The following is a 13139-nucleotide window of genomic DNA, read 5'->3' as shown; positions in this document are numbered from 1 at the left end:
CATCAGTATACTGCACTACAGCTCCATGGTTTACTGCTTTATGCACATCATTAATAAAGATATTGAATAGTATTGGGCAGAGGATGGATTCCTGGGGAACACCTATGGCTGTTGGAGCAAACTTTGAGTAGGAATCTTTCCATTTTATTTCTTGGGACCTGTCTGATAGGTAGCTTTTAATTCATTGAAGCATAGGATGATAGAATGTACAAGACAACTGAGTCTTGCAGTCATTTACACTTTCCTATTTCCCACCCTTCTCTCCAAGAGGGCTAGGTTGATCAAGCCAGGTGTGAATTTGTGAGTACCCATCTAATCATCCAGGTCTTGTTTGAAGGAAGATCATATATCACACTGCATAATTTTACTGGGAATGTGTTCAAGAGGTGGGGAGGCTTTGTATGGTTACCCTATCTTTGCAGGATGTCCTGTTTATCTGTTGGTGAAGATTTAGATCCCTGGTTCTGGTATTGTGGGGCACTTCGATTTATGGAGGTAAACGGATCCAGGACCACCAAATCCCTAATGGCATGGAAGTCAATGCATAGATCACTCCTCAGGAGTCTATAAGATACTGAATTAAGGGACAATGCTTCCACTCTGTCCTGGTAGGTCAGGTTTTTAGGCCTGCAATCTTCTTAGTAAAGAAATCATGGGGTCTTCCTAATTGTTTATGTTTAGTGAGCTACATCCTGAAGGGACATTGTACCCAATAATTTGCCTAGTCAATGCTGAATATAAGAAAACAAAGGTCTTTTTACATCTGCATGATATTTCTTTAGCAATACATTGTGCTGTGTAGGACTTTCTGACTGCTGCTGTACATGATGATCAGAGAAGAGGGGAACTATCAACCCGTGTTCCAAGGTCCCTAACAACAGCTTCATTTTGAAGTCAGGTATTGTCTACTCTATATAGTGGAGGAGGGGCTGTCTACCTAATGTGACAATATTGTACTTTTTTGCATTTAATTTTAGCCCATTTTCAGTGCACTAGGTATGTATGAATGTAAGTTCTTCTTGAAGCCTTTCAGCATCTGAGGGGGGACTTGACAGTGATTTCCAGTTTGCAGTCATCTGCAAACTTAGCCAGAGGTCTAAAGATCTTAAATATCAAATAGGAAGGGTCCCAGCACTGAGGCCTGTGGGAACCACTAATCACCTTCATACTCTCTGAAAATGCACCTGTTACCCACATTGTGTGCGTTCTGTCTTTTAGCCAGTTGGTTACCCATCTCACCGCAAATGAATCTATTTTTTATAGTGTAAAGCTTGCTAACTATGCTAGCATGGAGGATGGGGTCAAATGCCTTGGCAAGATCAAGGTAAACTAATGGATAGTATGAATGCTGTCAACAGCCTGCATTACTTTGTCAAAGACAGATTAATTATACAGATTCTACCCTTGACAAAGCCAAACTGCATGGAGTGTAATTCAGTGAAAGTTTTGATATCAGCTTATTAGACGAGTTTTACAAATGAGACTAGCCATCCTGATGGGCCTATAATTCTCAGGATCATTGGTAGGGCCAGCATTGTGGAATGGCATTACCGGATTCCGGCGTGTAGCTCGCGACACATTTGCCTGCGAGCTACATCGCCGAAACCAAACGGCTGCATCAGCACTTTGCCGTAGTGCAAAGTGCCTGAACAGCATAGCCGCTGCAACTATAATCTATGGACGAGCAGCTGCAGCCGTACGGGCTGTGTAACGCATTCCTTCTTCTCGTGCAAGGAATGCATTTATTTAATTATTTATTTATTGTGATGTTAGACTGACATCACAATAAATAAATAATTAAATAAATGCATTCCTTGCATGAGAAGGAATGCGTTACACAGCCCGTACGGCTGCAGCTGCTCGTCCATAGATTATAGTTGCAGCGGCTGTACTTTTCAGGCACTTTGCACTACGGCAAAGTGCTGATGCAGCTGTTTGGTTTCGGCAATGTAGCTCGCAGGCAAATGTCTCGCGAGCTACACGCCGGAATCCGGCATTACCATTGCTTTGTGCCAGACCTCAGGGATAAAGTGTGTGACTAAGCTCAGGTTAAACAATTTATGGATTGGCTCTGCCAGGGCTTGTTTAGTACTGCTTATTAAGCAGCCAGGAATATTCTCAGGTCCCATGGAGGAAAGTAATTTTGTCTTGGATGGTACCTTCACCACATTTTCTTTAGTGATAATAGGGGTTTGAGGAATTCAGGGATATGACTGTCTCTGAGGTAAAGTTTGCATTGAACTTGTATGCTAGCATGTTGACAATGTCTACTGGGTCAGAAAAAGTGATGGCATTTTGATTGAGTTTAGAGCAATGTTTGGTGTTGTTTTATAATTTTAATTTTTAGCTTTACAAGTCCATATGAGGTTATCAGACTGCACACTATTACAAGCTCAGCCAACATCCAGAGATCAGAATCAAACCCTGTACCTTATCTTTGTAAGGTAGAGACCTTAACTATTATACTAATCCATTAACTATTATGCCAATCCATCCCCCTAAAAAATAGGTTTATGGGTCAGGTTAGTATTAGACTGCCCTTCTGAGTCGAGCTAATTAGTCCATTTAAGAATCAAACCCTGCACTTTGTGTTTGTAAGGAAATACCTTAACCATTATGACAATCTCCATTATGCCCTTCATGTTTTATCCCGCATTGTGCTTAAGTTCATGAGCAGCTTTAGTAGGTCTAATAGTATTTTTCAAGTCTTTAGCAATATTTGTAATAGAGTTGACCATGTCTAGTTTAGTCATCCTTTTAAGTAATTGGTTGTGAGAGTCTGTGTCAAAGGCTTGTGAGAGCTCAAAAAATAGCTGCAGTTATTTATTGAGAGTTCAGGTGTATGCCTGTGTGATGTGTGTGTGCATCTGTGGTTTGTGTTTAGGAAAGATTGGACAGCTCTGCCTTTATTTACTGTATCAAGGATTAAAGCCACGTTTTTTTTTTTTTTTGTATTTTTTTTTTTGACAGATAGGTATGTTTGGTTAGATATTGGAGAAGTTCTGTGTTAATACATTTTCCACAATTTTTGAAAAAGGGGTAAAATTCCTACTGGTCTGTAGTTTAATAAGCTATTGTCTGGCCCTCCTTTCTGACTGTGAATGATCTATGATTGTTTCCAGAGTTTAGGGACATATTGTTCGATTATTGAACAGTTGATCAGGATAGCTACAGGATAAGCTACTGAGTCGGCTGCACAATTTAAATATTCATGTGGTGAAGTGTTGGGTGCTAGAGATGCAGGTTTTAATTTTTTTAGGAACTTTTATTTTATTTGATCTGATGTTGTCAATTTTCATTTTACCCTCAACATATGGTTTATTTCCAAGCCTTATAACTGATGTGGCCATTACTACAGCTCACAAAATCCAAAAACTCTCAAGCATAACCCATACCCACAATGCTCCTCTCCTATTTACATCAGAGACTTAGGGACACAGGTGGACAGTGATCTCACCTTTGATAACTACATTGCCACAATAGTTAGGAAATCCTTCTGTGTGGCACACCTCATCACTAAGGGCTATTCATCAAGAAAAAAGGAGGTCATTGTCCCACTGTACTCATCCCTCATTAGACCCATTATAGAATACAATGCCCTATTTGGTATGTACCTCTCAAGACATCTGCAACAACTGGAAAGGCCGCAGAAATACCTCACTAAATAAATCACAGGCCTAAAGCAGATGCCCTATGCTGACCATCTAAAAAAACTCCACCTATATTCTGTCGCATATCTACTCAGAGGCGATCTCTGCTTAACATACAAGGCCATGTCAAACCCAGAGCTGTTGGACATGCTTCTTCTTCTTCTTCTTCTTTCATTTTTTCCCGGTTAGGGGTCGCCACAGCGGATCACCTGTTTCCATTTCTTCCTGTCCTCTGCATCTTACACTTAAAGAAATCCCAATCCCTCAGAGACACACACACACCAAGGATCTAAACCATGTCATCTCAATGAGCAAAACTTGCTGGAGGGATATGTTCCTGACCCAGCGACTCCCCAGACTCTGGAATAGACTGTCCATACATGTCAAGCAGAGCATCTCTTTGGCCCTCTTCAAAAGGAACCTTGATGATTGGATGGGAGATAAGAAATTCACCTCACGTCAGTTGCCCTGCTAGATAGGGGTCCAGGGAAGCAAATACTGTGGTAAGAAATAGCCAGGGAATTGTTATGGCTAGGCTTGTATAGGCCCTAGGGCCGATAGCCTAGTACCAACCTATGAACCTATAATCTCATTTGCCATGCTTCGTGACAGACGTGTTTGCCATTGCTGTCGAGCTAAGTGTTGCTTTATCGATATATTTACAAATTTTGAAAGAGCTTTTCTACTTCTTTACTTGCTTATTAGTCATTAACTCACCTACTACTTTCTAACCATTTTAAAATTGTCCCCTCCTTCTCTTTCCATACACCTCGGCGTATTCTGAACTATCATTGTTGACGGTTTTTCTTTCTTCAGTACACCTCGGTATATTCTCATCTATCATTGTTGATTGTTTTTTTTTTCCTGTTGCTTTCTCTTACTGTTAAAAAAAAATCTTATTTCTTTCTGTAGTGAGTGTTACTGTTTGCGAGGGTTTTCTACCTGTGTGCATGTGTGGGTTGTACAGTGAGCCTGTTGATGACAATTGTTAACAAACTTTGAAAACTTCATAATAGCTGATAAAACTAAAGTCTCTGGATTCAAAAGATGCTAGAAATGTGGGCACAAAATTCCGATGTCAGACGCTTATTTGCTGTCTGTCTTTTGCCTGGGCCCTGCTCATCTTCACGAAGACTGCTCTATATGTCATAGTTTCAGTCATATGGCACTAGTGGAAAGGTGTAACAAACTTATTTTGAAGGGTATGCTTCCATCAGCCTTCAGCGAGGTCTTAATCTGGTGCTGAGAAAGGCAAGAGTAAGACCGATATGTCTTTCCCTTCTTCCTCATCTTCTTCTTCTTCTTCCAAAGCTTTGGAGAAAACAAAAATGAGAAGCCTATCGGTGCCTTCTACTTTGTCGGCATCCTCAAAAAGGGCTAAGTCTTCAGTTCCTTTGGAACTCTTGGAACTAACCAACTCCACTACAAATTTTGGTCCAAAAGGGACCTATGGAACCAAGTTTATCGTAACAGACAAGGTCTAAAGCATCTAGCATTTTGGTGCAGGAGCATTTGAAATATTCAACACCAAAACTATTGGTGCAGACATCTCCTTTGTTGCCGACTATTTTGACACCAAGTAAACAATTTGAAGAGTCATCCATTATGGATCTTCCAAGAACCTCATATTCATCCTCTATTGACCCCTTTGCAGGAAGGCTGCCTTTGCCTTTTCTGGAAAGGCCAAAATCACCCTCCACCCTTTCTGTCTGTTCCATGAAGAGCTTAACTGAGGGTGATGTGGAGAGGCTGGTGAATAAGATACTCTGGGCAATAGGATTGTCAGGTACTGCTTTGGCTCCAGCCTCTTCAGGTATGGGAGCCTAACCTTCTGCTACCTCTCTGATTTTTCCTCCTGTGACTTTATCTGAAGCATTAGAGTTCTCGGCTCCAAGCTCCCCAGCACTAACTGCATCAGTTCTGGAGATATCCCTATCTTTGGAACCAGTTCTTGCTCGTATGTCTTCTTTCCAATCAGATTCGGAAACCTCACAGAGCCAAGTCCGTGCTGCCTGCTCTGGGGGGCATGAGACAACTCCTATTTTTTTGAGCCATCTCTGCCCGTTGGAGCTTCGGCACGGATCACTCGGCTCCAGCTTTGATTTCAGAAGCTGTCTCTTTGGAGGGGGAGTGACTATGGTTCCGAGGCAGTGTTCTCAGTTCCAGTTTCTTTTCCCTCTATGGAGGATCCAGCTTTCAAGGCAATGGAGAGAGCCCTGACTGACAAAGTCAGACAGTTGGCTCCTTCCACTTCAGAGCTGGAGTCCCTTTCCTCCTCGCACCCAGATATTCAACCTGCACTCACAATGGGCCAGTGAGTGCCAAGACCACAGGAGTCTCAGATAGCAGTTCTGTCCTCTTCTGATACCTTCTCAGATCACTCCACTGAGGAGGTCCCTTTGAAGAGAAAGTGCAAGAGGAAACACTTGGATTCTCCAGAAGAATCAATCACTGAAGACACCAACTTCGATGAAGGAGAGGGATCCCCAAGGTCACCCCCTGATGATGTCTCCTTTGGAGACATCCTGGAAATATTTCAATAGAGGGGTGACTGGAAGTCCTAAAACCCCTCTTCTGAGGAGTTAGTGTACCTGCAGGCCTTCAGCACTCGACCCTATACCTCTTGGGTGACTCCACCCACTGACAAGCTCATTCAGTTGATCTCTCAGTGGTTGTGGAAGGCCCTTGATACCATTGAACCTATCCCCGGCAGACCTGACAACATTCTGTCCCTCCCTGAAAACAAACAGTTCTGGGCCATAGGGTTAACTGTTGATGCCATGGTCATGGCAGCAGCCACAAAGAAGGAACCGTCCAAAGAGAGATCCTCTATCCATCCACCCAACAGAGAGTCTTAGGCAATGTATAGATTTTGGAAGCGGGTCTATGCATTATCGACCTTTGCCTTATGGTCTTTGAATTTCTTGGCACATTTTACCAAAATTCAGAGGGATCTGGTCAAGGAGTTGTCAGATACCCTTACAGGATTTGTTTCTGAGGATGTCCAAGAAAAGGTGGCCTACCAGTTGGCTACTGTGGAGTCTGTGTCAAATTCTTCAAGGAAACTCATCGCTCATGCAGCCAAAGGGGCCACCAGAGCGGCAGGTTCAGGTGTTGCCATTAGGGGACATGCCTGTATGTATCTATGAGACCTTGCAGAGCTATTTAAGTCTTCATTCATCAATGCATCCTTTGATGGATCATCTTTTTGGCCCAAAAGTTAGAGAAACGTTATCCAGGTGTGAGAAGGATGGAAAGAGTCTTTCTGCTGTGGGCAAATGTTCTTCCACTCCTAAATGATCTTTCTCTAGAAATCAGAGAAGCAGTGGGAAAATGTGGTCCAAGAAATCCCAAGGGCATTTTTATGGACATGTGTGGGGGGAGTTCCCCCAGGGGCAGAGGGGGAACTATAATGGAAGACACTGCCCATGTAGCAGAGGAGGCCCACAAAACTAGGGATTCAGGGATTCTTTCTCTGTTAAATCCTACCAGCTCTCCTTAAAGGGGGCCTGATTGTCTTCCTCTGGAGGCAGTTGGGGGATGATTATCCCTTCACCTAAATGCCTGGCTACAAATAACATTAGATGCTTGGGTGCACAGGATTATATCCAGAGGCTATATAATTCCCTTTTCCCTTCCTTCTCCCTTATGCAAGACAATTACTGATGTTCCACCCAGTCAGAGGGAGCAAGCAGTTCTAGAACTCCGAAAACTATTTGAAAAAAAGTGTCATCCAAGAAGTCTTACCAGACTAGATAGAGTCTCGAATTTACTCAAGATTCTTTTTACTGTCAAAAAAGACAGGGGAATGGAGACCAATTTTGGATCTAAGTGTATTGAACAAATTAGTTCAACAGACCAAATTCCAGATGGTCACAATACAGTCCATTCTTCCATTTTTGGAAAAAGATGATTGGATGTGCTCAATAGATCTTCAGGATGCATATTAGCATATAAAAATGGACAATTGATTCAGAAGTTTCCTCTGTTTCTGGCGGGGAGCCAGTCACTATCAGTTCAGAGTTCTGCCCTTTGGTCTCACCACAGCCCCCAGGGTGTACACAAAGGCATGGCAGTAGTAGCTACTCACTTGAAACTGCAGGGATTCTGAGTGTTTCCGTATCTAGACAACTGGCTCATTACCCGTCCAACCAGGCATTAATTGAAATAAGCAAGAGACCATGTACTTCACATTTGTTCTTATCTGGGAATAACTGTAAATTACGAAAAATCAAAACTGACCCCAAAGCAGAATTTAGAGTTCATAGGAGCCTTACTAAATACTCAAACTTCCATAGCATCTCTTACCCCTGTGAGATTACAGAGAAACAGAGTTCCAGTGCAAAAAGTAGTCAACAACAAAAAAGTAACCACTCATCTAGTCCTTCAAGCACTGGGCTCCTTGGCTGCATCTATAATTCTGGTTGCCTTGACAGGATATCACTTGAGGATACTTCAATGGTTGCTAGCATCTCACTGGTCAATGATACACCAAGCCATGTCGGACCTGATTTTGATCACCAATCACTGCAGAGAAGATTTAGCTTGGTGAATGCATTCCAAAGACGTTCTTCTAGGCCACTCCTTTGTCCCATCACACCCCCAAGCCATAAAGACCACAGACACCTCCCAGATGGGGTAGGGGCATTATCTGGGCAAGACTGTTCAAGGCACTTAGTCTCCTACAGAAGCCAACTTGCATATCAACATACTAGAGCTAAGGGCAGTGCTTTTAGTGTTGCAAGCCTTTCAGACTACTCTTCCTTTGGGAACAATTGAGATTCAAATGGACAATATGTTAGTGGTTTGGTACATCAACAAACAGGCAGGAACTAAATCCTATCCCCTTTGTTGAGAAGCTCTCAGAGTGTGGCACTGGCAATCTATACATACCACTTTTTGATAGCAATACACATTCCAGGGAGTTGCAGTGTGATAGCAGGCAAACTAAGTAGATGTATTCTCCTGCCTCATGAGTAGTCTCTCAGTCCAAATGTGACAGAAAGGATTTTCCATCAATGGGGCCAGCCTTGCTGTGACCTTTTTGCCTCTCCCCTAAACAACACGTGCAGCAACTACTTTCCTCTGATCCCCCCCCCCCTTCAGGGGAGTTACTGAGAGATGCTGTTCTCCACATTTGGCCCTCTGGTCTGCTGTATGCCTTTCCCCCAATTCCTGTAACCCAGAAATTCATACAGAAAGCAATCAGGCTGAAGAGTAAAGTAATCCTCATTGCACCTTATTGGCCTTGATAGATATGGTTCCCCTTTCTTTGGCCTTATCTGATCCTTGGATTCTGGACCTGGCTCCAGAACTTCTATCCCATCCAAGGGATTAATCCATCTGAACATTGTGAACCTCAACCTGACAGCTTGGTTTCTCCAGTTTTGTTAATAGCTAGGCTTCCCTCACTTTCCTCCCCAGTATGTCATGTTCTCTTAGCCTCTCATAAGCCAGTTACCCGTAAACTCTATGCTAGTAAATGGAGGAGGTTTACCTTTTGGGCTTGTGATAACAATGTTGATCCTTTTTCAGCGCCAATCGATAAAATCCTAGAGTTTTTAGCTTCACTTTTTAAAGCAGGAACTTTCCATTCTGCCATAAAAATTCAATTAGATGCTATTTCTAATTTCCATAATGGTTTTAAAGAATCCTCTTTGGCTTCTCATAAGCTTTGCAAGGCCTTCTTAAAAGGAATACTCTTGCTAAAACCCCCTTGCAAAGATCCTACCCCACCTTGGGATCTCAACTTAGTGCTGCAAGTCATTGTTCAACCTCCCTTTGAACCATCAGCTGAATGTGATCTGAAGTTTTCAACCTGGAAAACTATATTTCTAGTGGCAATAACGTCTGCCAGAAGAATTTCAGAAATACAAGCATTATCATGTAAACCTCCTTATCTGATTTTCCACAAGAGATAGAGTTTTTCTAAGAATCAATCCTTCCTTTTTACCTAAGGTAGTGTCAGAGACCAACACTGCTCAGATTATTAATTTCCAGTATTTCTTCCCAACTTTGCTAACAAAGTTGAATACCATTTACAATTATTAGATGTTCACAGACAAATACGTTTCTATCTACACAAACTAAGGATTTGAGAAAATCTGACCAGCTATTTGTGTCATTTTCATCTACAACACTTGGCCAGCCAGTGAGCAAAGTGACACTAGCCAGCTGGCTCAAAGAATGTATTTCTTTCATCTATAACAAAAAGAAAATTAGTTTGACTAGGCCTTTAAAGGCACAGTCTACAAGAGCTGTAGCTAGTTCAGCAGTTTTTCAGTCTAGGGTTTCTATGGTGATATTTGTGCAGCACCAACTTGGGCTTCTCCTCATACCTTTATTACCAATTACATATTGGATCTGGTCTCCAGGGGAAGAAAATAATTTGGTTCTGTGGTGTTCAGGAATATCCTTCCTTGAGGTCTCCCAAGGTCTAAGGTAACTTGGGACTTTGTCCCATATGTCAAGGATAAAATGAAAATTGATAACATCAGATAAAGAAGTCATGTACTCACCATAAAATTCAATCCATATTGTCCATTTTCATTTATCCTTGACTCCCCTTCCTCCTTCCCCCTGCCCTTGAAGTTTTTGATGGAATAGATAATGGACATATATTACTTATTGTTATTCTTATATAGTTCCAGATATGGTCTCTATGAAGGTTTTTGGAGTTTTTAATTCTGTGTGCTTTTAACAAACTTGATCTGAGGTAAATAGGAAAGGAGCATTGTGGGTAAGGGTTACGCTCAAGAGTTTTTGGCTTTTGCAAGCTGTAGTAATAGCTGAGTTGGTTCCCAGGCTCAGAACCCAACCCATATGCCAAGGATAAATGAAAATGGACAACACAGATGGAATGTTATGGTGAGTACATAACTTCTTCTTAGTGGGTACTAGTTCTGTTTTAAAGTGTCTTGCAGCTACTGTAGAACAGTTGTCTTTGTTGGTATTTGGTTGTTGTACAACAACATTACTGCTTATATAAAAGTGCAAGTTCATGTTACAGGTAATTGTTTGACTCATTTTCTTCTGGATTTCCTTGTGGTTTTCAGGGGTTATTAGTTTATTAATGTTATTCCAAATGGTTTGGAGGTTATAGCATTTGTTGTTTGTGGCAGTAGTGTTTTTTCTTTGAGACCAGTATCAGCTTTAGCTTTGTTTTTTAATGTTGTATAGGTCTGGTAAGCTGTTGTAGTCTATTAACTTTACCAGTTTTTTGAAGCTTTACCCATTTGTACCATTATTTGCTTAGTTTCTTAAGTTAGTCAGGGGGTTGGTATTGATTTTAATTTACTTTTATATAATGGAGCTAATGAATTTACTATATGTAAGAAGACTTTATTAAAGTAAATTATGCCGTCAACAAGTGGTACATGTTCTAGTGGTTCCAGTAGCATAGGAGTAATATTGAATTGAAGGTGTCCTTTGAGAAAATTTTCTTTGATTTTATCCATCAGTAGATGTTCTGTTTTGGTGTTTTATCCCATAATATGTAATATGTCTGTAATATATAAGTTGTTTCCAGCTCCCTAATAGGAAAACTGATGTTTTGGAAACTGCTGCAGGCATTGACAATTTTATGAAGGAGCATGCTCCCAATGATTTTTTTCTTTTTCAGACCAGTCAGGGGGCATGTGTTCTTCATTATATAGACAGTTCTCCAACCACTGAAGACTTACCGAGCTGCTGCTGTCTGGAAGCACTCTGCTGATATTTGTTTCTCTCTCTCTCTCTCTCTATGTGGTAGGACATCTCACTTGATATATTGATAAGAGAGAAATGTAGATGCTGTTGTATTCTTTTTTGTCTCTGTCAGTCCTCAGTCTTTTCTAATGTCCCTCCTCAGCTAAACAAATGAAATAACTCATTGGTCACCATATTAATAAAAAAATAATGAAACAAACAACAACAAATAAAATATGGTAAAAAAACAGTCACAGGAATTCAAGTTTGTAAAAACACACCCATAGCATATTATGTTGAGTGCTTTTATCTTTATTCAAATAGACTTCATCATAACCTAATACTAATAGAAATTCATAAACGTTTTAAACCTCTGTTAAAAGTAACATGATCATCCTTAAATTCATAATATCAACTACAAAGCATAAGCTAAAAATCAACTTTACCATATTTTTCAAAAATAATTTTGTTAAATATTTTCTTATCAGCTGTATGTTTGTGCACCATTTAAATTCTTAATTGAATTCATAAAATCATCGTTCTATGTTTAAGTGCACTAGCAATATTTACATTGTCATTTAAACCTGGCCCGATGCATTCATTAGGTAACAGTTCCCACTTTAATTCAAGTCTTTCTAATCGCTTCTTCTTAAACTCACATACACTTTTTCTAAAACTATAAACAAAAAACCTCCATGCTCTGCATATTCCTGTAAGTGCCTAAAAAAGGCATAATTACCATCTCTGGTTTTAATACTATATTGGTGTCGTTAGATACATGTTCTAAGGCATTTCTGTCTGTTTTTCTTTGTAAAATGCCATACAGGACCTACAACATGCTAAATAAACAACCTGTTTAGATCCACAATTAAAATACCAGTCTTTTTTAAGGATCCTTTTCAATATGCCTGAGTTACTCACCATTTTCTTGTTAATTAATAGGCATTCTCTGTTTGTAATTTAGGTCTCCCGAACAAATTCTTCAAATTGGTATCCTTGTGTTTAAAAGTAGAGTACCTAGCTGGGGTCTACTTCATAACACTGAAATTTCATAACGTTGAATTTTATAACACTGAGACCATAACATCGAAAACTGAAAACACTGAAAACTGAAAACCCAAAACATTGAAAACTCAGAACATTGAAAGTGTGCTTCGTAACATTGAAAACTACATTGCACAAGTAAATAATATGACCTCTACCTACAACAGCACCTAACCAACAAACAGACTTTCTACTACATTTCTGCAGGGGGGGCAAGCCCCCTTGCACCCCCTATGGGGGGCTCTGCCCCCCCCACCCCCCCGTAATTTAAATATACCAACTGCAAGATTGCACTACAGTGGAAAAAAGTTAATTTCCTAACCTCAGTGTATGGTGATTGTGATACAGTGAGGTTAGGAAATTAACTTTTTTCCTCTGTAGTGCAATCTTGGAGTTGCTATATTTAATTTACAGGGGGGTGTGGGGGGCAGAGCACCCCACATGGGGTGCAGGGGGGCTTGCCCCCTGCAGAAACATAGAAAGTGTGTTTGTTAGTTAGATTTTGTTATAGGTGGAAAGGATGTTATTTACAAATGGGTTGTATTTTTCAATGTTATGAAGCACACTTTCAATGTTCTGAATTTTCAGTGTTTTGGGTTTTCATTGTTTTGGGATTTAGATGTTTTGGTCTCAGTGTTATGAAATTCAGCGTTATGAAATGTCAGTGTTATGAAGTAGACCTCCTAGCTGTCACTTCTTCATTTAAATTAAATATAAAAAAGTTCCTTTTTTATTATTTTAATTTTACAAAAGGGATAA

This window comes from Protopterus annectens, chromosome 5.part0 (genome assembly GCF_019279795.1).
Source record: "Protopterus annectens isolate FY-2018-M chromosome 5.part0, PAN1.0, whole genome shotgun sequence".
NCBI classification, from domain to species: domain Eukaryota; kingdom Metazoa; phylum Chordata; order Ceratodontiformes; family Protopteridae; genus Protopterus; species Protopterus annectens.
Note: the sequence above shows the minus strand (reverse complement) of the source record.